The sequence below is a fragment of the Oxyura jamaicensis genome, chromosome 2, assembly GCF_011077185.1.
Source record: "Oxyura jamaicensis isolate SHBP4307 breed ruddy duck chromosome 2, BPBGC_Ojam_1.0, whole genome shotgun sequence".
Classification (NCBI taxonomy): Eukaryota; Metazoa; Chordata; class Aves; order Anseriformes; family Anatidae; genus Oxyura; species Oxyura jamaicensis.
In genome coordinates this window covers 93,327,705-93,341,544 of record NC_048894.1, presented here as the reverse complement: position 1 = coordinate 93,341,544, position 13,840 = coordinate 93,327,705, and positions in this window count along the sequence as shown.

Genomic DNA, 13,840 nt, shown 5'->3' with positions numbered 1-13,840 from the left:
TAGAAATTATGATTCAATAGCAGTGTATATTTAATTAGAGTAATCTCACTTGAATTTAATTACCTAATGAATTATTTGTTTAAAAGGTAAAAAGGCTTGTTTGCCAAGTACCGTGCAACCCACTGATAAGAACTTCCGTTATAAGAACATTAATATTAAAAAAAAAAAAAATACGCTTTTATATTTTAACTGTTTGGTTCAGCCAGCCGTGGGCGAGCCCGCTGCGGCCAGGGCTCCCACCGTCTCCCTCGGGCTTCCCGCAGTGAGCCCCGCGCAAGTAATCCGCGTAAGTAACGTGCACCACCGCGCTACGGCGGGTGGGGAACAGGGATGGAGAATCAGGAAGCGGGCGGCTCCGCAGGGGGAATTTCGAAGCGAAAAGCCGGCGCCGGCGGGACTCGACGAGCGGCGGCGGGGTCGCCCAACTGCCGCCAAGGAGCGGGGAGGCTGTGCACCGCCTGGGTCCGCGGGTGCGGAGCTGCTCCGCGGAGTGGCTCTGCCCCATCCGCAGCGCTGTGCGCGCAAGAGGTCCTGGTCGGGAAGGTGTCAGAGCTGCAAAACTGTCGCCTTTTTTTTTTCTTTTTCTTTTTTTTTTTTTCTCCCCCTTTTCCCCAGTCCTGTGGTCGGTGCAGCTGATGACAATCCTTTGATTATTTATGATTCTTCAACCGAGACAGCAAAAAACTGGCTAGCTTCTACCCTTGACCTTTCTCCTCCGTCCCCAAGTTTTCCAGCTACTGCATTTTTTGTTTCCAAGACACTACGCACATAGTGGTGAACTGCAACACTTGTCAGAAGATTCGTCTGAAAGCACCATAGCTCAGGGATTATGTGCCTCATAATAATAATAGTAATAATAATAATAATTCAATAGAGGGAAGCTTTCCTTGATACGTTCTACTGATTTGCAGTTCCCTACATTTTTTTTTTTTTTTAATTATTATTTTCTCCTCCTTCTTCTACAGTGCTTGGCCGTAGGACCCCTCGAAAGGAGCTACCAGTCGCTCAGACCCGGCATTTTCGGGCCTTCCTCTCCCCAGCACAGCGAGCCCATCCGCTGGGCCTGCACCGGAGGGCGGGGAGAAGTGGGGTGTCGGCCCGGCCTCTCCTTCCCCTCCGGTGCTCTAGCACCATGCAGGAAGCTCGATCGCTTTCAGAATAGGGCATTAACCCGTATCCCTGAAGGTGGCCAAGGTGACCAAGGGATGACAAACAAGATGGGGGTGTTTGTCCCTCTTGCCTACCAAACGTTTCTGCATGGGAAGTACCGGCAAGAGGGAGAGAGGAAAGCCTCGGGAAAAGAGGGTGAAAGAAGAAGCAAGCTTTAAACTAAGCTTCAACACTGTTGAGACACCGGTTCGAGCTAGGACACACTGTCTTGCCTGGGGGTCCCCAAGAAGTGTCACCGAAGCTCCCAATCAGGGGGTCCGGCAGCGGAGGAGCGCACCAGCAATGAGCCCATAGGTGCACAGCAGTGCGAATCAGTCAGACAAAGTGCCCAGACTGAGGCGAAGCTGGGACATTTCCCCGCCGTTCAAAGCATCCACGACGCATTGCTGTCCCTCCCGAGGACAGGGGGCTCCGCCGGGCGGACCGCGCATCTCCGGCCCCCGCCGCGCCGGGCTGCGGCCGGCCGCTCTTCCCCCACCCTGCTGCTGGGCAGAATGTGCCCCGCCGGTCATACGGCGGGGGTGGTGGGGGCTGTGTGCTCCCAGAGCCCTGATGTTGTCAGGGGACGGTGCGGAGCTTGCGCGCACCACCGCGCAACTCCCTCGGTGGGGTCGTGCGCCCGTTCCCACGCCAGCGCTTTGAATGAAAGGAGGGCTATCTGCGGCTTCCACCCCGGCTGGCCGGAGTGTTGCAGACATGCCTGCTCAAGTCCTCAGTCAGTTGCGCTTAATTACTGCCCAGTGGAGCTGTGCTCGGCCTCAGCCAGTGTGGTTGTTGCGGAAGCCCGGAGAGCCCTTCTTGTGCCGCGGTTCATGCTCTGGAAATGCGCTGGATGTAAGGCAGGAACAGAGTGGTGGAGGCGATCCTCAGTCTTCTCCTTTCTCTGTCTTCTCCAGTTCCGGGGTACCCTAATTTCCATTAGGATTTGGGGAGTTTTGCTGTAGAAAAGCAGCTTAATGCACAGGATGCACAAACTAATGGGACCATGGCAGTCGTAGAGCTTACCCACTGACCAGCATCTCAACTCATATTTCTTGGTGTTTGGATCTAAAGTTTATTTCACACTTCTAAGTAACTATGCCAGGTCCTGAACCCAAGCCTAGTCCTGTGTTCTGTTATATATGATGTATTGATTTCAGAAAAAAATAAAATCTCATAATTATATTCAAAATGTCTAAGGTATTCCAAGCTGGAACTGCAGTTATTTTAAGGTCTTAAAGCAAAATTATTATCATTTTTCACTGCTTATATGCACATAAATGGATCTGTCTCCTCTACTGTGTATTCTTTGCACACAGTATTGTTAAAGTCAGCTGGCAATTCCACTTAAATTTTTGTAATGACTCTAAGATGTTATGAGCACTATAGATCTGTGGGTCTGGCATTTTAATTCTTGAGGGACTGTGTTTTTCTTAAAGTTATGAGTGCAGCAGTCACATCACATCTACATAGTATAGCTTATGCCATTTCTTTTGATAATCAAATACATATATTAACAGATCATATTTGGCTGAATGTATTTATTCTTTTCCCCTTTGGAAAAATGTATGCGTTTCCACCATACTATTACTGACAAAATGCAGCACTACAGTTTAAATCATGTAGTTATGGTAGTACAAACTATTAAATAAATCTTAATCTGGAACTTGTTGAACTAAAATTCTTCACAACAGATCCTTGGATTCCTTTTAATATTCTATAAACAATGTAATTTACAATGTTATTCTACCTCTTCTATAGTTTTCTTCTAACATTTCAGCATTAGTAGCATTGCTGTATTTTCTTTCTTTGCTTTACTTTCTTTTTTCTTAGATGTATAGTCATTCTTTTTGCTGATATACTTGACTTATGTATCCACTGATGTGTGCTGCATTTTAACAGTGACTTTTTTTATCCAATTAATACTTTTTAATAAGACTGTTTGAATTGTATTTTAAGGACAGGTATAAGGTGTTTTTTGTTTTTGTTTTTTAGTGACAAAGACCTAGGCAAGACTGAAAGATCTACACTTAAACCAGAGTATGCTTTTTTATGCATTTATATATTTACATGTATTTTTGTATAGGCTTAAAATTGAAATTAGCTTTTCTATTTGGCTTCTTTCCTCTACATTAACATGTTTAAGTCCATGAGGTCTGTATCTCTTTCATATTTGCTCTTTCCAATAATACAAAAACATATTTAAATGGCAACATGGCTTGAACTTGGATTGTATGAATCAGCATTAGTCCATTAAAACAATTTCATCTGAGATAGCAGTGAGACCAGAAATAAGAGGATTTAAAATAGTAGTAATCAAATTAAAACACTTTTACAGCATTGTGAGAAATATCCTTCATGTTTGGTGCTTAGAACAAATGTTGACTAGTGGACCAAGAATACAGCTTTTTTTATTAAGAAAGTTAATCATTGTCCTCTGCTGAATTATTGTTCTAGATGCTCTGAGAAACAGGAAACTAGACTGTTCAATTTTATTTATTTATTAGGACAGGATTTCTACAGTAGTGAAATCACAGTGGCAATGAGTAGAACTTAATGTGCAGTCACAGTCTGCATCACTGTACTTTGTGAAGCAGCACTGGGTTTATTTTATTGATTCATTGCATTTCTTCTTCTTATTATTATTATTTCCTAAAACTACTGTTCCTCATCTCATATGTTTCATTTTATTTAAGCATGGTACTTCTCTGCCACAGATGGGAATTTTTAGGATTTTGCCTGGGGTTGGGAATACTTGAATAATAATGATAGCCTCACATCCAGTGTTAATTTTCATGCATAACTAAGCTGCTTCAAGACAGTATGGATAGATAGACATATAGCAGCCATTATTATTATTATTTTTTTTCCACGTGTATTCAACTGTTTCTTCATATGTTTTGCGTAGTTCACAGAGAAGATAAATTTTAGAAGTCTAAGTCATGATGTTCAGAGACTTACAGACATTATTAACAACAGTAAGGATTTACAAACACCTAAAAACAGAACAGGCCCAAATTAAGACCCTCAGTTTAGCAGCTGTAAGCTTTTTGAGGTTAACTACTGTATGTAATGAAAAAAACATGCAAGGACCTGTGTGCTTAATATATTCTTAACCTCGAGTTATAGAGGTTACCAGTAGACTAAAATATCAGTAAGCTTGAGTATAGGTAGTAGAACCTGGACTGAGGCTTTTGTTGTGTTCACCTCTATCCGTAAATTTGAATGCATAACACCTGGACACTTTTAGAACACCTTGGAATATTCAAATAAAGTCAGATTTTTTTTAAGTCTAGACAGAGTAGTTTTTTTGAATATCAGAATCTAAGTAAAAGGCCAAATACTGCAGAACTAGGCTGATAATACAACAGGAAATACTTGCTTTTGGTCCACCTTTTATTTCTCTCCTCAGCTCACCCTCATGGTTGTCAGAGAGTTAGATAGTAATGTGACCATTCTGTTGTACATAGGTGTGTTCTCTTTTCTCTTTCTCACCTTGTCTCAGAGCAAGTGCAAGCATTTGCAGTAGCTCATACTGCACTTGCATCATTGTTGCAATTGCACTGAGAACACTGTTTCCATAAACATTTCTCTACTAACCTAAATAATTCTGCTGCTTCATGGAAACAGTCTTGGTGTAGTTGCATCGATGCAGTAAATACTGCCAGCATAACTCACAATAATCTCACAATCCTTACAAAGCCTGCTCTGTGCATTTTCCTTCTGCTTCACATTATTTACTTGTTCTCCTTGCTGTTTCATATAGTGATGAATTCCAGTTCATTTAGTTCAAATAAAATAATCTCTCAAGATATTCATTGGTTCTCTGACTAATCCCCACTTCATGAGTCCATCTCATGGGAAGCTCCTCCATAATGCAGTGCTACTGACTGAAATTTGATGAGCTAATTTCTGTGTTAACATGGTTTCCACCTACATAGAGGTTTGCTCTAGCTTTCTTACTTACAAGTTTATGCACTGTTTTAAACCATGATAAGTTCTGTAGGTATAAAAAGGACTTCTCTAACACAAACTGAACTATTAACTGGAAGATTGTGTTCAAGATTCTTCACCATCTCATTTCCACTACTGTTTTGTTTACTTGTCTGCTTTTTTGTGTGTGTGTACTTGTGACAGAAGTACTGTCTTAAAGTCCTGAGAGAAGGACACCCAAATTGTTTTCATTCAATGTGGCAAATAAGTGGAAGAATAGCCCTTCCTGGGGGAAGAAACAACACAGTGTTGAAAAATATGTTGGATCCCTTTTTTCCACTGACCAATAGAGCTCCTAATAGTATTACTAAGGTGGAATTAACTCATACACATATGATTTTGAACACTTTCATATTGTATTATCACTGCCGTTTAGCTTTACTTGAAATTTATTCATGGGAAAGAGTAGAAATGAAGGAACTGGACAGGGCCTACAGGGATCTGACATAGTTGGATCACTCTGGGAGGAGGGTGGAACTAGATGACCTTGAGACGATTTTCCAACCAAAGTTATTGTATGATGTGGTAGCAATTGAACTCATTGCATTGTAAAAGTGCAGTTAACATCTTTGTCCATATTACAGGGCCTTTTGGGGCAGTCTACAACATATGTGACAGTGATAAATATGTCTATAACACATCAATTGTATTGACTACAGATACATTTATTTCATAACTCTGGAGTGTCATCAGAATACAGTGCGTAATAGCATTGATACTTTTTTTATGAGAGCATAGTAGAGCTTATATATAGCCATGAGAGCTAAGAAGATGCTGTCTGATACAGTGAACAATCCATATTAACAAGCTAGTGAGATCTGCCAAGCTCTGTGCCATCTTTATCAGAAAGCCATTTCTATGTCCAGGAAAGAGTGAAGAGGAAGGAGAAAAGAAGTGACTAAGATGTGAGGTATAGTCATCCAATTGATGGCTTTCCTATCCAACTGATGCTTTAATGGCCTGCTCCAGTGGATATACAAGAAGTAAACTTTCCTGCAGATGTGCAAGATAGCACTGTAAGAAAGTAGATCCACCAGTTATTACCGTGCTCTCTATTTCCAAGTATAATATTTCTGAGCACACACTTAAAAATGGGATATAAGAAAAAGAACTCTTTTGAGCATAATAGCTTTTGTCTATGGTCAGGATAACACTATATGTCTCTCTTGGCTTGCAGTGTCCTAGAAGAGCCTCATAGCCCATTCCAAGGTTAAGCTCCTTTGTTATTTGTTACGAAATAACAAAGAGCAAACACACTGAATATAAAAGTGCACAGAGGGGTGATGGAAGCAAGAATGACTTTAAATGTTTTTGTAGTGTTGAAATCGGAGTGTTCTCTGACCTTTCTTAATCCTAATTATTGTTTATGAAAGAACAAGTGCTGCTAAATATACATATATATACTCTAACTTGAGGAATTAACCATACTTACCTCTCTTTCTGAAATATTTCTTAATTTAGTAATATTTAAAGTAATGGTATTCACTGAACATAATTTACAGTAATTCATTTATTCTTTCTTTGTCTAACTAATAATAATCTCTGTAATAAGTAATAGAACCATGAACTGAACACAACTATATATGTAAGTGTCCAAAACATTCCTATTTGTCTTTTGTTTCTGTAGGAATCCAAAACAAAGTTAATCTGATCAACAGGGATCAATAGAAAAGCGAGTGAAGATTCTTATTTCTTTGAAGCCAGTGAAGGCAATGAAATAATCCTCCTAAACAATGAAGGCCTTTAATTCAGTCTTGAACACTGAAAGGCATTGTGAAGTGGGATTTGCAGTGTTTCTGGTTTTAATTTAAACTGTATAAGCAGGTGCAGTAACAGAAGGTGAATTGCTCTTATTACATTGTTGCAAAACTATAAGACAAAAAAAACAGAAAAAGTCCCACACCTGATTTATTACTTATTGGAACAGTAAAAACTGTCTTAAAAGAGCTAGTTTTTCCATATGTCCTCTCTTCCTTCCCCTTCCTTTCACTTCTTTTCAGTTTTAATGCATCTATCTCCTCCCTTTCTTTGTGATTTCCTCAGATCGACAAGATCTAAAGGACAACTATGTATTTGGGATTGTGCATCTATGTAAGTTGAAGACCTCTGGAAGCCAAGCCAGACAGTTCTTCAGTCTTCTGCAACTTGGAGCCTTCATCTGAAACACTGTTATCAGCCCAGACTGATGAAGGCCATTCCATAAATTTACCAGGCTGAGGAGTACGCTAGATGATGTGAACCAGGTTTTACCACCATGAACCACGAGAAGTACATAAGGTGGGGAATGGCCAAGTATGGTCACACAGCCAGCAGGGCAGGGTCTTGCCAACCAGGGCTTCCTCCCACAGCTCCCCAGAAAGGGGAGCAAGACACACCTGGGAATAGCAGTGAGGGTCAAAGAGAGTCCAGATCATCAGGCAAGACCATGGTGATGAGGCAGGTTCCAGGTCAAGACAGCAAAGTAAGTCAGCAAAGCAGTATCAGGTCTGTCAGTAAACAGGGTTGCAGTCAGCCTGGTGACCATTGGACAGTTTCACAGTAAGGAAAGAAGCTCTGAAGTCAAGCTGGGAAGTCATAGAGTCACAGAATCATAAGATGGCTTGGGTTGGAAGGGACCTTAAAGATAATCTAACTCCAATCCCTCTGCCATGGGCAGGGATACCTCCCACTAGATCAGATTGCCCAGGGCCTTGTCCAGCGTGGTCTTGGGATACGAAATCCACAACCTCTCCATGCAGTGCCTCACCACCCTCTGAGTGAAGAATTTCCTCCTAACCTGTAATATAAATCTCCCCTCTTTTAGTTTAAAAACATTCCCCCTTGCCTTGTCATTATCAGCCCAAGCAAAAGTTGCTCTCCATCTTTTTTATAAGCCCCCTTTAAGTATTTAAAAGCTGCAATGAAGTCACCTAGGAGCATTCTCTTCTTCAGGTTGAACATCCCCATTTCTCTCAGCCTTTCTTTGTAGGAGATGTACTCCAACCCTCTTATCATCTTTGTGGCCCTCCTCTGGACCTGTTCTAAGAGATCCTCATCCTTGTGCTGGGGCCTCCAGGCGTGGACACAGTACTCCAAGTGGGGTCTCACAAGGACAGAAGAGAGGGGGACCATCACCTCCCTTGATCTGCTGGCCACCCCTCTGTTGATGCAGTTCAAGATGTCATTGGCCTTCTGGATTGCAAGCGCTCACTGCAGGCTCATGTCAAGCTTTGCATCCAACAGAACCTTCAAGTCCTTTTCTGCAAGGCTGCTCTCAGTGAGTTCTTCTCCCAGTCTGTACTCTTGCCTGGGATTGGCCCGACCCAGGTGCAGCACCTTTCACTTAGATTTGTTGACCCTCATTAGGTTCATGTGGGCCCACTTCTCAAGTGTGTCCAGGTCCTTTTGGATGAAATCCCTTCCTTCTGTTGTATTGACCACATCACTCAGCTTGGTATCATCTGCAACCTTGCTGAAGGTGCACTAGATCCCATCCTCTATGTAATTGATAAAGATAATAAACATCACCAGTCCCATGATGGACCCCTGAGGGACACCACTTATCACCGGCCTCAAGCTGGACATAGAATCATTGACTGCAAATCTCTGGATGCCCTGCTCCATGCATCAGGGTCCAGATCAACAGAATGCATGGTCAGGCATGGCTGCGACAGAGCTGCAGACAAACACTCCTACAGCATAGCTCAGTCAGGGACTGATGGTCCTGGGCTGAGCTGAAGAAAGACCCCCTGGGGCAAAGACGTGGAGAAGGCCTAGCTGAGGCCAGAGCTGTCAGTGCCCTCAGGGCCTTGGTGAATATATGGGACAGTGGCTGATCAGTAATCTGAGAACAGGAGTAAGAGGTGGATTTTTTTGCTGGAAGGTGCAGTACTTGACAGAGGACAACATAAAGAGGGGCCCTCAGGCAACATATCAAGCTGGTCAAAGAAGAGAATGAAGGACTCTGATTCCACTGAAGTTGATGGCAGTGCTTTTATGGACAGCAGGAAGATGATGATTTCACTTTCTATGTTTCTGTCTACTGCAGAGGCCTGCAAAAGTGCAATGAACAGGAGTACCACTGCTGTCAGCCACTGTTAACTTGTTGGGGATGAAAGAGATGATTTCTTAGAAGTCTTCTGTCTTCTACTTCTTCTCCTCATTCTGCTACTCTGTGTTCAGTCACTGAGCCTAGTCAGTAAAGAAGATATTAATACTACTTATATTAAATACTTATATTCAAGATTATGGGTTCAATATTTCTTACAGAGGGAATTGAGGGTTGATTGCTCTCTATGCCTTGGCCAATCACTTTTGTCACTTTTTTTTTGGCCTGTCTTTCCTATTTTTGTAATGTGAGATGAAGTTTAACTTTTGAAGCTTGTGGAAAATATTTGTCTTGGAGCTAGGTGAATTTGCTAATTTTGATACTTTATGCTTTTGTTTGTAGATCCTAGAAAGGTATAGACAGGCAAAATAAGGTTAACCTTGGTCTCACAACTTGAATCACAATAACTGCAATTATTGTGAATATAATTTCAAATGTATTTAGTGCACATGCTTTCTCTGGTGTTTTCTGTTTACCTGCAGGAAAATTACTGTTCTCCAACCCACCTAACTTTAGCAACTCAGGGACCCACAACCATCAAAGCTGTCACAAAGACTGGTTTCACGGCATCAAGGGGAGAGGCATGATGCCAGAGTCCTGTGCTCTTCATATAGTACCACCCTGAATAAGGTCCTCTTCATTACAGGACATATGGGACCATTTTATATGCATTTTTTTTTTTTTTTTTTCAGTTTTAAAATCAAAGATAACAAGGGTTGCACTAATTGCCTAAACAAGATTTGGAATTTAACAAATTATAATGTTCAAAACCATTTTTTTCTTTAACAGAAAAAAAACAAAAACAAAACAAACAAACAAACAAACAAAAAACAAAAACAACCAACCAACAGCAACAACAAAAACAAACAAACAAAAAACACAGGAAGTGCTTGCCTAGTCTGACAGCACTATGAACTGGAGTTGATTCAGAAGTGTAAGAATGAGATTCTAACAGCGTAAGAAAATAAAACGTGCTATTTATCACTGTTTCAGTGTCACCAACTTGTAATTTCTATTGTTCTTCAGAATAATGGGATTTATTGAAGCAGTTTATCCTCAAGTCATGATACATATTATTTGTGAAGATTGAAGAAGATTCTAAATAGCAAAACATTAAAACTAAACCAAAACAAACCAAAATAAACCAAAACTTAAATGTAGTAGAAAAACACAGCAAGGAGATATATACTATAAAAACTATCCTATTTCTGTAACAAGCGGAGAAGTATTCATAGAAAAGAAATAGGTAAGTTATGATAACCATACAAATCCAGATATTTATGTAGTTTGTGCCATACTCAAAATGAAAGAAGATAATTGTATCTTCTTTGTATAAGAAAGGTTTTCAAAGCTGTTCTTCAAATCAAATAAATAATTAGATAAACATGATGGCTACTATGTATCTGGGATATGTACTCCAACATTCGATATTCACAAATTGTTAAATGGCTGTTGGACACCTGAAATTCTATTGATTTCTAAAGTTCAATAATGTATGAAAGACTGATTCAAAAGAGCAGGGAAGCAAAGAAGCCATTACATAGTACTGAAACTCGACATACACAAAATTCACTGCAACAGAAGCAAACATTCTGATCAGATAAATGACCTTCGTTCATTATAGCAGCAGCCATAACAGGAAATCTTTCAAATTATTATTACATAAAATTAAAGATGATAAAATGAAAAGGAATATTCTAAATCAAGTCTCAGGGAATTTCAAGGATCACAAATCCTTGCCTAATATAAATAACAGCAATAAATTCTAACATGCATTGTTTCTTTTATAATGAGTGTTACCAAGAAAACAGGAATTGTGAGTTAAGATTCTGAAAAGTTTAAATAATTTAGAATGTCTAGAAGTTTAATTATTAAGTTTCCCACTTGCTGGAAAGTGAATGCAAGTAAATTTATATGTTTGTATAAATGAATGTTTGTTTGCTTATATTCTATTTTGAGTCAGCAAATAACACTCAAAATAGTTATGATGGTAACTGGACATAAAAAGTTAACCTTATTCCTAACCTTATTCCTTCTCTTATAGATTTTTAGTATGACCCCAGTGACATACATTCTACGTTCATGTATCAAGTATTCCATTGAAAACTGTGGAAAGATACCAGTATAAAACTGATGTGTGAGTCAGTCTCAACACTTGGCAGAGGTTATTGTTCTCTGGATCTTCTCATTATTACCAAACACTTCAAAACCAACTGCCTGAAAGATGAGAACAGTAAATTTGAAAAAAAAAAAAAATCTTAAGATTAACTCCAAAAGTGCTGTTTCTTGTTTTTCATCTCACTGTAATTACCAGTCATCTCTTGGATGGTTTAACAGGGATGGTCATTGTACTGTAACCATGGGCTCCAATTGCAGCAATGTCTTTATATCCTAAAATACATTATCTCAGAGAAAAAAATGTCTCAGAGAAAACTGTAATATAAATATGAACTGCTCTGGTTAACATTAATCTATTTTTGTATGAAGTGATCTGGCATGGGAAACCAAAGATTTTCTTCATGAGGTTTACAAACAAAGGAAGAGCACTGCAAAACTACAGGAAAACAAAACTGCAGCAATGCTTATAATTTGGCCTGGGGTTGACTCCACAATACCTGCAGGCAATCTCATATAATGCAAAATACCACTAGTGAATTCCAGTTCTCTCTAGGAGGCAGCTAATAACGGACGGTGGCTAGTCATTTTGTCAAGTCATTTCAGTCAGATGCCAAAGTAATAAATAAATAAATAAACCTAGGTTTCCATATATTTCTGCTCCATAAAGAAATATTCTGATGTTGCAAATAACACATTCCCTTCATTCGAGAATAGTCAGACAATGGCTAGATGGAAGATATAAAAATTTCAGCAGTTTCTGGGATTAAAATTTTGCCGTCCTTAAAGTTTTCAACAGGTTCTGTTCAAAAACAGAACTTCAACTTCTTATTCTACTGTATGAGGTATTGACTTGTAAAGAATTTTGGCAATTTCCCCACAGAATGATAATGGTTTGAAACTAGTCTGGGACTACCTTAGTCAAAGACAATTTAGAATGACAGGTGTAAAATTGACAGTACCATCCAATGCCACTAATTGTGTGATATTAGTGATCACCTGTGAAGAAAGATTATACATAGATGATGATCTTGAATTGTTTTGCAGTTTTTCAAGAGACTGTAAGTGAAAGTTTGGTCCCATTATTTGTTCTTGAAAAATTTCTCATAATTTTCTAGTTTATATCTTATTCAACATACTTTGGGGTTTAAGAGCCAAAGAGACTAGAGCCATTCCTGAAAAATGATAGCTCTGCATTTGCTGTAAGGCAGGAAGGAAGCATAATTTCTATGAATCACATGAATGTTTTGTACAGGACTTGTACTGGGACTTGTTATAGAAAGGTGGTGTACAAAGTATTCTCTTGGAAGATCCACATATATGGACTTCCATACATCTTCTATTTAGATGATAGTGACAATATATCTGATTAAGAGCACATAAAAAGCTCGTACTTATTTTCCCTTTATTAGATTGAATTTAATGAAAGTGTTAAGAGGTAAGCTATTTCTTTGCACAGGCTTTGTTGTTTAGTTCTATTAAAACTAAACTAACTAAACTAACTAAAACTAACTCTCACCACCCCACCCCTCCCCCCCCCTTTCATCCAACCAGCAAACTCTTGATATGGAAGGTACTTTCTTGAATTTTCAGTGCTTAAGAAATGGTAAGGTATAAACATAGAATTTAAATAAATATAAAGGTTGAAATATTGTATTTAGGATGGTAGAACTGTACCACATATTTTTCAACAAATTACTTATCTTCCATTAACCTATTATGATTCCAGAAATTTGTACTTGTACTTTTCTTCGTATGTATACTTCAGGTAAGGGCCTTGACAGAAAATAATTAAATATTGCATTGCTGGCTAGTTTCTCCTTTTCACAAACCAAAGGATTATATTTTGAGCTGTCCTGGAAGAGACAGAGTTAGTTTTCTTCATAGCAGCTGGTATGGTGCTATGTTTTGGATTTAGGAGAAAAACATTGATGTAACACACTGATTGTTTAGTTGCTGCAAAGCAGTGCTTATACTAAGTCAGAGACTTTTCATCTGCTCATGCTGCCTCTCCAGCAAGGAGGCTGGGGGTACACAAAAAAGCTGGGAGGGGGTAGAACCCGGACAGATGACTCAAACTGACCAAAGGGATATCCCAGACCAAATTATATCATGCTGAACAATAAAACTCTGGGAGTTGGAAGGGACTGCTCAGGGACTGTCTGGGCATTGGTCAGTGGGTGGTGAGCAATAGTATTGTGCATCACTTGTTTTGTTTATATTTATATTTACATTTGCATTTATATTTACTTTTATATTTTCCATTTATTTGCTGTCCTAATAAACTATCTTCATCCTAACCCACTACTTTTAGCTTTTTCCAGTTCTCTCTCTGATCCCACTACTGATCCTAGTGTCTGAACACCAGCTCTTCTTCCTTAGTCTTACATGCAGAGCCCAGCAAGGTCCAGTCTTCTTCTCTTCTCTTCTCTTCTCTTCTCTTCTCTTCTCTTCTCTTCTCTTCTCTTCTCTTCTCTTCTCTTCTCTTCTCTTCTC